Source organism: Pelophylax lessonae (genome assembly GCF_965119305.1).
Source record: "Pelophylax lessonae genome assembly, chromosome: 2".
Lineage (NCBI taxonomy): Eukaryota > Metazoa > Chordata > Amphibia > Anura > Ranidae > Pelophylax > Pelophylax lessonae.
The window spans coordinates 491679277-491694319 of record NC_138769.1 but is presented as its reverse complement, the minus strand read 5'-3'; the positions used below and the strand labels follow the sequence as shown (position 1 = coordinate 491694319).

Here is a 15043-nt window from a genome sequence, read left to right as displayed (position 1 = left end):
AGACATGCTTGGCCAGTCCATCACCTTTACCCTCAGCTTCTTTAGCAAGACAGTGTTCGACTTGGAAGTGTCTTTGGGATCGTTATCATGTTGGAATACTGCCCTGCGGCCCAGTCTCTGAAGGGAGGGGATCATACTCTGCTTCAGTATGTCACAGTGCATGCTGCCATTCATTATTCCCTCAATGAACTGTAGCTCCCCAGTGCCGGCAGCACTAATGCAGCCCCAGACCATGACATTCCCCCCACCATGCTGGACTGTAGGCAAGACACACTTGTCATTGTACTCCTCACCTGGTTGCTGCTACACATGCTTGACACCATCTGAATCAAATAAGTTTATCTTGTTCTCATAAGACCACCGGACATGGTTCCAGTAATCCATAGTCCTTAGTCTGCTTGTCTTCAGCAAACTGTTTGCAGGCTTTCTTGTGCATCATTTTTAGAAGAGGGTTCCTTCTGGGAGGACAACCATGCAGACCAATTTGATGCAGTGTGTGGTGTATGGTCTGAGCACTGACAGGCTGACCCCCCCCCACCCCCCTTCAACCAATGCTGGCAGCACTCATACGTCTATTTCCCAAAGACAACCTCTGTATATGATGCTGAGCACGTGCACTCAACTTCTTTGGTCGATCATGGCGAGGCCTGTTCTGAGTGGAACCTGTCCTGTTAAATTGCTGTATGGTCTTGGCCACCATGCTGCAGCTCAGTTTCAGGGTCCTGGCAATTTTCTTATAGCCTTGGCCATATTTATGTAGAGCAAAGATTCTTTTTTCAGACCCTCAGAGAGTTCTTTGCCATGAAGGGCCATGTTGAACTTCCAGTGACCAGTATAAGAGAGTGAGAACGATAACACTAAATTTAACACACCTGCTCCCCATTTACACCTGAGACCTTATAACACTAGCAAGTCACATGACACCGGGGCTAATTGGGCCCAATTTGGACATTTTTACATAGGGGTGTACTCACTTTTGTCAGCAGTTTAGACATTAATTGCTGTGTGTTAAGCTATTTTGAGGGAACAGCAAATGTATACTGTTATACAAGCTGTACACTCACTACTTTACATTGTAGCAAAGTGTCATTTCTTCAGTGTTGTCACATGAAAAGATATAATAAAATATTTACAAAAGTGTGAGGGGTGTACTCACTTTTGTGAGATACTGTATATGGCAAAGTAATGTATCTTTAAATTAACTGTCATTTAAGACATTGGTTTAATTTATGCAAGACCTAAGCATACTCTTTTTCTTCATTAATATACAGTATACTGGCTTAAGGATATAAGCGCAAAAGAAATGACACCACCACCATTGAGTCCTTTTCATGTGACTTTTATTCCACCAAGTAGCCTTTTCAAGCATTAGTCTGTGAGGACTTCAGTCAGATATGGTTGTGTGGAAGTCACTTGAAAGTGTTGGTGGATTCATTGGATTTAATTTAATGAGCAAGAGAAGGCTAAGGCTTACCTTTAGGAAATGCACACCTTTGAGAAGAACACCAGTTTGGAGTGCTGTGGATATACAGTAGATAGCTAAAAGCTCTATCTGTTTGGTTTTATTTTCAACTTGTTAAACCATAAAAGTTCATAACAACATATACAATACACAAACATTATATTGTCAAAAGTATTGGTTCACCTGCCTTTTCACGGCCATGAACTTTAATGGCGGCCCAGTATCAGTCCGTATTGTTCAATATTGCATTGGCCCACTTTTTGCAACTGTAACCGCTTGAACTCTTCTGGGAAGGCTGTCCACAAGATTTAGAAGTGTGTCTATGGGAATATTTGACCATTCTTCCAGAAGCGCATTTGTGAGGTCAGCCACTGATGTTGGACGAGAAGGCCTGGCTCACAGTCCGCTATCAAATTCATCCCAAAGGTGTTCGGGTTCAGGTCAGGACTTCACCCCAAACCCGATCATCCATGTCTTTATGGACCTTGCTTTGTGCACTGGCGCGTCATGTTTGAACAGGAAGAGGCCATCCCCAAACTGTTCCCACAAATTTGGGAGCATGAAATTGTCCAAAATGTCTTGGTATGCTGACGCCTTAAGAGTTCCCTTCACTGGAACTAAGGGGCCAAGCCCAACCCCTGAAAAAGAACCCCACACCATAACCCCCCCCCCTCACTAAATGATTTGGATTAGTGCACAAAGCACGGTCCATAAAGACATGAATGAGTGAGTTTAGGGTACAGGAACTTGGCTGGCCTGCACAGAGTCCTGACCTCAACTCAATAGAACACCTTTGTGATGAATTAGAGTGGAGACCGTGAGCCAGGACTTCTTGTCCAACATTAGTGCATGACCTCACAAATGTGCTTCTGGAAGAATGGTCAAAGATTCCCATTGACACACTCCTAAACCTTGACAGCCTTCCCAGAAGAGTTGAAGCTGTTCTAACTGCAATGTTTGGGCCAACTCAATGGGACTAAGACCGAGATGCCATTAAAGTTCATGTGCGTGTAAAGGCAGGCGTCCCAATACTTCTGACAATATAGTGCATGTCTAATAATCTCATTTAGTTTACCCACTTCTTCTTCTTATCCTTTATGGCTTGTTTAAGTCACTTCACCAAATTGTAAATGTAATAAAATATGATTGCAATTTCACATAATGGGTACTAACCACAACTGGATAGGAGTTGAGAATGGAGGAAGAAGACACTCCGCCAAATATTGACCCTCCAGTTCTTTTTCTATATCTAGATACCAGTCAGAAAACATGGAATCAGTCAGTCTAGTGAAAAAGCTATAGTGCTGACAATTTATGCAATGCTGTATATTCATACCAGTCTCTGCCGTCAAGGAGATTACAATCTAAAGTGCATGCATACATACTAGGGTCAATTTGGACAGGAGTTGGTTAACTTACCAGCGTGTCTTTGGTGTGTGGGAGGAAACCAATACAAGCACAAGGAGAACATACAAGCTCCATACAGATCATGTCTTGGTTGTGATCCAAACCGAGGACCCTAATGGGGCAATGCAGTTGCAAAGGGCTTACCACTAAACTAAGCCAACTTGCTGCATGTTTGTTTATGCATATGAATAATATTTAATATTCCATCTTATCAAGCATTTTCAACTGAAAAGAGTGTCTGATTTGCCTTTTTTTTGAGGATTAAGAGCAACTCAATACTGCATGGACAATCATTGTAAACCAATAATGCTAACCAGTAAAGGGCAAAAATGCAACTGGGTGAAAGTCAGAAAATACTCCTAATTCAGCTTAATATGAGTATTCTATAATCCACTACAATTAAAGGCAAAATGTTTTCACAGTGTCTCTATGGCCTTAGCTTCTTGACACTTAAATCTGTGTTGTTCAGAATGCATCTCTAGGCCTACAGGGTAGCATTTGGAACCAGGGAACACACTGACCTGCAATTATCCACCCACACATTCAAGGCCATTCAAAGAAATACAAAGTGGAACATAGAGCTGAACAAAATGAATAGAAAACTATAAAAACTGAAAGAACACCGCCAGTTGTGTCTTTTGAGAGCATGTTTGACTGCATTTTTTTATTTCAAAGTTAAAGGGAAAATGCTAAACTATTTTGGGTAGAGTGGTGAGGGGTTAAAACTACTGTCAGGTTTGTATTGCTACATTGGGTCCTTAGCAGAGTTCCGGCCTCAAATACCTTTTTTAACTAAAAATAGCCCTATAATACTAATCCATCGCCCTTTACAGAACCGCTATTCTCATACTTACAAGATTTACAGTATTGGATTTTAGTCAAAATCTTACTTTTAAAAACGCTGTCTTGGCGCCGCCATCTTGGATGTGGGCATCTGAAGCCGCAGTGTAATCCGCTGTGTCCTTCTTCCTGATTCCAGGGAGTGTTTTGGGAGTTCTTCCTGATTCCAGCCTCCTGGGAGTGATTACAAATAGCTCCCAGGATGCAATGCAAAGGCGGAAGTGATGTCGGGGGCCACGGCCACAGAGGGGGGAGAAGGAGGAAGTACAATCAAAAATGCCCTGAAAATAAGGTAAGGGACCCCCAAAAAAAAATTGAAAATGCCCAATTGTTGATCAGCATAGCGAGCACTCCAGGAATCACTAAAGTTGCAAAATAGGCCGGAACTCCGCTTTAAGGAGATTAGATCTCTTGAATTGTCTGGATCACAAATGCCACAGAGAATAAAACAAATGGATAATTACAAATTGTTGAGTTGCCACAGAACAGGAATAGATGATAAACCTTTGAAATGGTGACGCTTTTACCTGTGACAGCTATTTAAGACGAGATCTACCTCACAATTTCAAGATATCTCTTCTTTTCCTGTCTACAGGACAGGAAATTAAGCAAAATCTCCTTCATTTGAGATGAGATACAGATTCCAAATGACAATGATTTTAGCCCTACCTACCTTGCTTCCCCACTGTATTAAAAAAAAAGGTTTAGATATATTTTAATGATAACAGTGAGCCTTACCTTTTTTGGACATTTCTCTTCCACAGAAATTATGACAACACTATGGGGTTGATTTACTAAAACAGGAGAGTGCAAATTCTGGTGCAGCTCTGCATGGTAGCCAATCAGCTTCTAAACACTGAGTGCTTTGATCTATGGAAATAGTTAAAAGCTTATGCACCCTCTTATAGTGGCAAATGTCTCTGTAATCAGAGACTCTGGGAGAGATGTATGTAAGAGTTGGATCTGATGACCCACTCTTTCGCAGAATTTTAAAAAATATGTGCATACATCTATGTACTGTATATATTTGAAAGTTCTGAAACTGTTGAGAATACTGAAATGTGTTGTCCATCCACTCAGCTTTTGGAATGTTCTAGGAAAATGGGGTTGATTTACTAAAGGCCAGTAGGCTGTCCATTTTGCAAGTAAATTTGTACTTTGCAGGGGGGATTTAATTAGTTTAGTAAATGGGGTGAAAATTCACTTTGCAAACAATACTTAATCATGTGCAAGGAAAATAAAAATAGAGTATATTTGCTTACACATGATTTGATTATAGAAGTCAGCGGAGCTTTACCTCATTCACTAAACCACAGGTAAATTTGCCTGCAAAGTAAAAGGTCCCCTGCAGAGTGAACAGCCTATTTCTCTTTAGCAAATCAACACCAATGTCTGCATTGAAATAAAGTATGCTCATTTATTTATATTTTCTTAACTGTGTCACATACAATGTTGTGATAGTGGTATAAGTACTTTCCTAAAACCAATATAAATTTACCAGATGCATGTGAGTTCATTGTTATAGCTCAGATCAGACATTACTTGTGACAATGTGAGAAATTCTGTTATGATTATTCACATTAGGAAGATACAAATAATGCCATGAAATCAGCTGAATATTATAACATTAGAAGCTAGTAATGTTCTTCTGCTTTACCATGGGTTACTACCAACATGTTAATGACCTTGTGTTGTAAAATGTAATTTACTTATTGAGTAGGTCAACTAATGTCATGTTCCATTAACCTGCCTTAATGACCATAAGTGGGCTCAGTCTAGTGTTGCTAATGAGTTTTGAATAGATTAAATGTTCTGTAAGATAGCACATTTTCATATCCCTTCATGTATGATCTTCAAGTACAGTTTCATTAACATACATTTTAACTTTTATTACTGCTGTGAAATACTTCTAGCTCTATATCAGACAATTAATAATACTTGTGTGGACATACATACATACATATCTATATATCTCTATCTATCTATCTATCTATCTATCTATCTATCTATCTATCTATCTATCTATCTATCTATCTATCTATCTATCTATCTATCTATCTATCTATCTATCTATCTATCTATCTATCTATCTATCTATCTATCTATCTATGTATAGATATATATATATACAGCATCTCACAAAAGTGAGTACACCCCTCACATTTTTGTAAATATTTTATTATATCTCTTCATGTGACAACACTGAAGAAATGACACTTTGCTACAATGTAAAGTAGTGAGTTTACAGCTTGTATAACAGTGTAAATTTGCTGTCCCCTCAAAATATCTCAAGACACAGCCATTAATGTCTAAACCACTGGCAACAAAAGTGAGTACACTCCTAAGTTAAAATGTCCAAATTGGGCCCAAAGTGTCAATATTGTGTGCCACCATTATTTTCCAGCACTGCCTTAACCCTCTTGGGCATGGAGTTCACAAGAGCTTCACAGATTGCCACTGGAGTCCTCTTTCACTCCTCCATGACGACATCACAGAGCTGGTGAATATTAGAGACCTTGCGCCTCTCCACCTTCCGTTTGAAGATGCCCTATAGATGCTCAATAGGGTTTAGGTCTGGAGACATGCTTGGCCAGTCCATCACCTTTACCCTCAGCTTCTTAAGCAAGGCAGTGGTCATCTTAGAGGTGTGTTTGGGATTGTTATGTTGGAATACTGCCGTGCGGCCCAGTCTCTGAAGGGAGGGGATCATGCTTTGCTTCAGTATGTCACAGTACATGTTGGCATTCATGGTTTCCTCAATGAACTGTAGTGCCAGCAGCACTCATGCAGCCCCAGACCATGACACCACCACCATGGATGACTGTAGGCAGGACACACTTGTCTTTGCACTCCTCACCTGGTTGCCGCCACACACGCTTGACACCATCTGAACTAAATAAGTTTATCTTGGTCTCATCAGACCACAGGACATGGTTCCAGTGATCCATGTCCTTAGTTTGCTTGTCTTCATCAGACTGTTTGCAGGCTTTCTTGTGCATCATCTTTAGAAGAGGCTTCCTTCTGGAACAACAGCCATGCAGACCAATTTGATGCAGTGTGCGGCGTATGTTCTGAGCATTGACAGGCTGACCCCCCCCACCCTTTAACCTTTGCAGCAATGCTGGCAGCACTCATGTGACTATTTCCTAAAGACAGCCTCTGGATTAGATGCTGAGCACGTGCACTCAACTTCTTTGGTCGACCATGGCGAAGCCTGTTCTGAGTGGAACCTGTCCTGTTAAACCACTGTATGGTCTTAGCCACCATGCTGCAGCTCAGTTTCAGGTTCTTGGCAATCTTCCTATAGCCTAGGCCATCTTTATGTATAGCAACCATTCTTTTTTTCAGATCCTCAGAGAGTTCTTTGCCATGAGGTGCCATGTTGAACTTCCAGTGACCAGTATGAGAGAGTGAGAGCGATAACACCAAATTTAACACACCTGCTCCCAATCCACAACTGAGACCTTGTAAGACTAACGAGTCACATGACACCGGGGAGAGAAAATAGCTAAAATTTGGACATTATACTTTTGTTGCCAGCGGTTTAGACATTAATGGTTGTGTGTCAAGTTATTTATGAGGGGACAGCAAATTTACACTGTTATACAAGCTGTACACTCACTACTTTACATTGTAACAAAGTGTTATTTCTTCAGGGTTGTCACATGAAAAGGTATAATGAAAAATATTTACTAAAATGTAATGGGGGGGGGGGGACTGACTTTTGTGAGATACTGTATATATATATATATATATATATATATATATATATATATATATGAATATAAATATATATATATATATATATATATATATGTGTGTGTGTGTGTGTGTATTTTTATTAAGTTTACAAAATCAGCATTGTAATAGCAATACGTCAATAGTTATTTTTAACAATCCAATATAAGCTTACATGAAAAAACGTTCTCTCGTGTTGTAAATACTGCTGGTCTCCTGGACATCTCTTTGCACAACTTCTGCATCCCTTGCATGCTTTCCAGCTTCTTTTCTGTGTATTGCTTTGGATAACATTTGATTTTAAAGGACTACATATCCCTGGTACCTTTCTGCCTGCAAGCAGTGATTCCTGTACTGACTTTGTCTTCTGAAACTCCTCCCGCATGTGTGACACAGCAGTGTCTACTCAGAGGACATAGTAAATATGTATCAGGGAGTTCAAACAAGTAGATGTATGGGGTTCTTCATAAAGTAAGTTTACAAAAGAACATACTGGAAACAAGCAAAGTAATGGCAAGTAATCTAAGCTAAGCATGACAATCATATGACAGTTGGTCTGATATGACAATCATATGACAGTTGGTCTGAAGAAGAAGTCTGGTTGACATTCTTTCTTTTGGCTGCTATATTTATTGCATTTTAGCCAGGAATGGTCAACTAAAACGCCCCATGCCGGCAATTTTATTGCATAGATGTGTGTTTTTTAACAACTTTGTAACAAACATGTTGATGCAGCAAATTTGACACAGGGCAGGACCTCTTAAATAAATACAGGATGTTTCTACAATTCAGCAAATGTATCTTCCTTTATATTTTTTAAATATCTAAAGTCCTTTTACTATGCCATATATTTTGGTATGCTTGAATGAGTATCCCAACATTATAAAAAGTACAAATTACTTTTGGAGCTGATTAGATATCCTACAAAAATTGAAATAGAACTCAGTAAAAAGAAAGCATATTTCACAAGACTTAATTTATACCTTTTAATATAAAAACATATACTATGTCTATATCCATATATGTCATGGGGAGCCCTTCCCGCTGAGTTTTGCTATTAACTGCATTAACTGCATTCATTTTAAATCCTTTTATGTTTAAATAATATTTATGTATGCGTTATGAAGAGTATAAACACTAAATCAAATCAGGCATATTTGAGAAGCCAGCGATGTTTTATCAGGGAATATCTTGCTTGACATTTACTGCTCATAGGGACTTTTATCACTTTTATTGCTTTTCAAATAAATGTAGCTATGATCTTGTGCTTTTGTAGTCGCTTGATTGGCTGGCCAGCCTTGTTGCACATGAAAGCTTTGTGTTATTAACTTTGAATAAAAAGCATGCATACGTTTTTTTTTTTTTTTTTTTTGTGCCTTGCTTTTCAGACAGATAATCAACACATTGCAGAAAATATATTTTTTCTCAACTTAGCAGTCTACTAAATATAATTAAATTTGCACATGTATATTTTCACTTTTAAATACTGTTCCTTTTCTCTAAATTTCAGGCAGTTACATATTATACTATTGTGTTTGTCATTTGATTTTATTTTCTTTCTTGCCACCTGGTGTGTAAATAAATAATGACACACATTTATGTAATTGTTTTGTACAGGTTATGTGCTTAACAATTTGTGTCTAATACCTAGTTCCTGCTTCCTACATGTTGATTGCTGTATGCATGTTTATCAAGAGAAAATTCCTTTGAAAAGTGAATAGCCTATTTGTCTTTTATGAAATCAATGCCAATGTCTGTATCTAGTTAGAAAATGATTAGGGCAATACAAAGTGCAATTAACTACAGCAACCAATAAGTCCTTTCCTCGCTGTAAAGGTAAAGGTTATTGCTTTGTGCTTACTGTGCATATTGCTCATTGTCTGTAAATTGTTTGTTAGCTCTACCTGTTAGATTGAGAAACTTGTGGACAGCTATATTATATCTCATTATATCTCATTAGGTAAAGAAACATCTTATTTCACTGGTAAATTTTATACTAAATTAAATTTTTTATTTTATAGCATAGCTTTGAGCTACTAAATATTTTGTCAAAAAGTTATACAGTAAACTCCCATTATATCGCGGTTCAGTTTTCGTGGTCCCGGTATTTTGCGTTTTTTTCTGTAAGACCTATTAATATTATTTTACTAATTAAATCATTGTTAGTTCAGTATTTTTGTGTTTTCCATTGCTCTTGCTCTGTCTCTCAGTATGTTTTATGTGTGTAAATGTGTTTCTATTGTTTTAAAAGTGTATTTAAAGACCCCAAAATGCTTTTATAGGTACAGTAAAAGTTATAAAAACATGTGTATTTAAATAGGGTATTTATAGTTTGCGGATTTTCACTTATTGCGGGTGTGTCAGGAATGTAACCCCCGCGATGGAGGGGGGTTTACTGTAATTGGTAAAAGTTAATACATGTCTTAATTATTGATTAGGGGACACAGGATCAGAAGTAAACCAAGAACTCTTGGATAAAACTGCTGCCTATTGGGGATATTGGATGTTGGTAAATAAAGAAGCCATTGGCCAACCAGGTGTAACTCTTATGTTGCTTTGTTTTCTAATGTCATAGGACAGTGATGGCAAACCTTGTCACTCCAGATGTTTTGGAACTACATTTCCCATGATGCCTAACTACACTGCAGAGTGCATGAGCATGATGGGAAATGTAGTTCCAAAACATCTGGGGTGCCAAGGTTCACCATCACTGTCCTAGGACGATGGGTGTATTTTCTTTTCTCACAAATGTTTAACTACTTTTACTGGACATTTTTTTCAATTTTTTTAATTAATTATCCTGCTATTCTTGGAATGTGGCATTTAATCCCTAGGTTCTGCATATGTCGCTCTCTGGTACCTTAGTACTGTGCTTGTTCACCACAGAAAGATCTCCCAGGCCTATGAGTATAGTAAATCTCTTGGATTTAGCCCTATGTGAGCATGATGCACTCATTTTTTTCATTTTTTTTTTTTCATTTTTTGTTTGCCATTTTTGTGATAACACACTACAGAATTAAGTATTGCGTCACAATAGAAGTGTTGTGTGCACAATCTACACTATCTTTCCCAGCCTTTTCAGTATAAGGCTCTACTCGCAAAGGTCACTCAGTTTTATTCCGGTTTGTCCTTGTTACTGTCTACCATGACTTTCAGCTCTGGTGATATAAACTCTCCTGCTTTCAACAGCTAGTTTGTGAGTACCCAAGGTCCTTCTTGGTGTCTTTTATTTCACTTGCTGAACAGTGTGTTGGATCCTAAACTCTCCAGCTTATGATCCACTAACAGCTCAGAGGCAACTTGCAGTGTCCCTCCTCAAGGACCCGATGATGGCCTGGGTGGTTGTCTCTTGCTTGAATCCATACACTCCTCATGCTGCTAATATAGTTCCTTGGCTTAAATATATCATAAAGGTTCTTTTAAAACTGGCGCAACCTGTATCTAAAGCTGATACAGTTACTAGTCTAGGCTTCTTTAAAGGTCCTAAAACTGTCAAATCCTTTCCAGTACATTCTTTACTTGAACCTAGTCTGTACAGAAACTAGATTACTCCTGACAAACTGTTTTATCCTCTCAAATGCTTTGATGAATATCCATTTACGGAGGCATTTATTAAGTAGTGGGCCATTCTGTTTGTGGATCTGGCTATTTCTAGCTTTAATAAAACACTGTCCCCATTGAGGATATTCCAGTGTTTAATAATCAGGGTGACAAGTGACTGAAATGCATTACCATATCATTGTTCTGCCTTGCCGACCGTGCTATGCAACCTGTAGCTGGCATGTCAATTTGTCAGTCTTTAGAAATATGGACTGAACATATGTCTAATGATTCCAAAACTAGCCTTCCTGACCATTCAGTTATTGAATTTTTAGAGCTTATACACACTGCATTAGACTATTTTGTTGAATGATTAGTAGATATCCATAATGGGTTCCCTCTGTCAGTTATTGTGCCTAAATGTTGGTCTGCACACAACAATGCAAAAAAATAAATAAAAATAAATGCTTGCTGCGTATGCCCTTTGATGCAGAATGTCTGTTTGGTCCTTCCCTGGACAACTTTAATAAATATGTCATTAGTGGAAAAAAATAATGTTTTGCCCTAACAAAAAAAAAAAACAAAAGCTCAAACTGGAAAACTCCTCCTGTCTCTGAAACCAGAAGAGATCCTTTATTTCTCCCAGGCCTCCAAGTCCAGGTCTTAAATCTAGAAGTTCAATCACAGGTCTTGTACTCCCAAATCATAAAAAGCTGTAGGCAAATCCTCTTTGCAACGAAGAAATGCCCCCACTATCCAAACTTATGATGTCTGTTTGCCATGCAGACACCAGGACTGAACCCATCTTAGACGTTCAGGGGCTACAGTTAGAGTTGCAATCTATAACTGTAGCCTGTAACCTTTAACTGCAAGCCTCCACTCTGCTTCATGTACTCAAACTTGCCTGAGTCTCCTTACAGGCTAAAAGACCTCCATGCTTTTCTGGCAAGTGTCCAAAATCAAGACATCATTGCCATTTTTGCAGAAGCAGAAAAGTTTTCCACAGCTAAAAAGATACAGTAATTCACCCCATCTTGAATATGAAGGCACTCAGTGTCTTCATTTGATTTCAAAAATTGTGCAGGGAAACCACCAGGACTGTTATAGTATCTATGTATAATTTGAACTTTCTAGCCTGTGTGGGCATCAAGGATGGGTACTTGCATGTCCTTACCTTTCCAGCACATCAATGCTACCTGCAATTTGTTGTGGGCATACAACCCTCTAAATCTGTGGTCCTTTCCATTTTTCTGTACCCCAAAAATTCTCAAAGGCACTAGCCCCAATGTTAGCCTTACTGCACTCCCAGGGCATTTCCATAGTGGGATGCCTCAATGATCTCCTGTTGAAGAAGCACAGCACAGACTTTGCCAGAAAAAGGCTGACAGACTGTCCAGGCTCTTTAAGAGTTTGGTTGGATCCTGAACCTCCTGAAGATAACACTGGAAAGTCCTGGAATCACCAGATTTTCTGGTTCTAATTCTGGATACTGCCCATTCTAGAGTTTTTCTTTTGAAAAGAAGCTCTGAACTCCCTGTTCCCAGATTTAGAACTCTTTAGTCCAGGAGCCATATGGATTTTCTGCTTTCGCAACCAAAATATCTGACACCCAAGGCCAGGTTATCTCTGGCCTGGTGGGTCAGGAATCCAGCTCCTGAGTGGGGGAAATTCTTCCCTAATTGTTCTGAAACAAGATGGCAGACTGGGAAGAAGTCCTAGACACATGGGACTTAGACACTTTAAGAGGCTTTTCTTCCCATTACCACTCTGGAGCTCTGTTCGATCATCTTGGCTGTTCAATAAGGATTCAAATAGACAATACCACAGTATTGGCATATATGTAATAATCACCATAGAGCAGGGGTGGGGAACCTAGGGCCCTGGGGGCCGTATGCGGCCCTCAAAGTCATTTGGTCCGGCCCCCAAATGACAGTTGAGTCTGTGTCTCTCAGCTGATCTGTCAGAACGGAGCCGATGCTTCATGTATAGTTCCTGCTCTGTTCTGACAGTCTGAGTGAGTCACAGGCGGAGTGCATTTGATATCAATTTCAATACAGGAAACATCGCCTCTTCCTCCAGCGTGGCGTCGCTGCTAGCCAGCATTTCCCGCCAGCAGTACAGACAGTAGTACCAGCCAGAGCCAACAGTACCAGCCAGAGCCAGCAGTACTCACAGCAGTACCAGCCAGAGCCAACAGTACCAGCCAGAGAAAACAGAACCAGCAGTACCAGCCAGAACCAGCAGTACTCACAGCAGTACCAGCCAGAGCCAGCAGTACCAGCCAGAGCCACAGCAGTACCAGCCAGAACCAGCAGTACTCACTGCAGTAAAAGCCAGAGCCAGCAGTACCAGCCAGAACCAGCAGTACCAGCTAGAGCCAGCAGTACTCACAGCAGTACCAGCAGTACTCATTGCAGTAAAAGCCCGGACCATCAGTACCAGCCAGAGCCAGCAGTACTCACACCAGTACCAGCCAGAGCCAGCAGTACCAGCCAAAGCCAGCAGTACTCACAGCAGTACCAGCCAGAACCAGCAGTACTCACTGCAGTACCAGCCAGTACCATCACTACCAGCCATAGCCAGCAGTACTCACAGCAGTACCAGCCAGAACCAGCAGTACCCACAGCAGTACCAGCCAGAGCCAGCAGTACTCACCGCAGTACCAACCATAGCCAGCAGTACCAGCCAGAGCCAGCAGTACCCACAGCAGTACCAGCCAGAACCAGCAGTACCCACAGCGGTACCAGCCAGAGCCAGCAGTACTCACAGCAGTGCCAGCCAGAGCCAGCAGTACCCACAGCAGTACCAGCCAGAGCCAGCAGTACGCACAGCAGAACCAGCAGTACCCACAGCAGTACCAGCCAGAGTCAGCAGTACCTACAACAGTACCAGCCAGCAGTACCAGCCAGCAGTATCTACAGCACAGTACCAGCCTGAGCCAGCAGTACCCACAGCAATACCAGCCAGCAGTACCCACAGCAGTACAAGCCAGCAGTACTAGCCAGTAGTACCAGCCTGATCCAGCAGTACCCACAGCAGTACTAGCCAGCAGTACCCACAGTACCAGCCAGCTGTACCAACCAGCATTACCAGCCAGCTGTTCTTTACAAAACATACCACCACAAAGAGTCGACTGCGCTCCAGACTGATCGATGCAAACCTGGAAAACCAGTTGCGAGTAGGGTTGAGCGGACACCTAGATGTCCGTGTTCGACGGGTTCGGCCGAACTTTAAAAAAAAGTCCGGGTCCGTGTCCCGGACTTTTACCGAACTTTTCCCGGACACCGAACCCCATTGAAGTCAATGGGGACCCGAACTTTAAGGCACTAAAATGGCTCTAAAACACCAAAGGAAAGGGCTAGAGTGCTGCAAATGGCAGCAAAACGTAATTAAGAGCATGGCAAGTGCTCTGCAAACAAATGTGGATAGGGAAATAACTTAAAACAACAAAAAAAAACAGAAAAATAAAACAATGTTCTTCTTCATCTCTGAAGGACGAGGCCCATATGGAGTAGGAGGGAGGTTGAGGTGGTGGTGGATGTGGCGGTGACATAGGCGTGCGCACAGGGTGTGCTGGGTGTGCCTGGGCACACCCTAATCACCTAGGGCACATAGCATTGCCAGTGAGGAGATGGGAAAGATCTCCCTGGGACCTGCTCTGCTCTATTTCTCCTTGCCTACAGGTACATGGCCCCGATACATTACTCTCCCTGCTGGCAAACACATGCATGTGTATTTCAACTTTGGGGTGCACACCTTAATGCAATAGGCTGCGCACACCTATGGGCGGTGTAGGTGGAAGCGGCGGTGGAGGAGGACCAGGGCCGGATTAACAGCATCATGGGCTTGGTGCTGAGGATTTTGAAGGGCCTTAAGGGCCGTGCCTTGCCATGCACCCAGAGGAGGAAGGGTGCAGCCATGCATGCCTAATTCAACATGGGATGCTGTCTCTGAAGCCCATAAACACATCCATGCATCGCCAACTGTCCCTCCTTGTCCGGCCTTCACGCTGTGTGGGGAGGTTCTGAGGGTGCTGCCTGGGGAAGCGAGCATAGA

General features: G+C 41.1%; 1 protein-coding gene across 1 annotated transcript in view; it reads left to right on the top strand.

Moving 5' to 3' along the window:
- HS6ST3 (heparan sulfate 6-O-sulfotransferase 3) overlaps positions 1-15043 on the top strand; it is an 805949-nt gene that overhangs the window by 33951 nt on the left and 756955 nt on the right. The window lies entirely within an intron of this gene.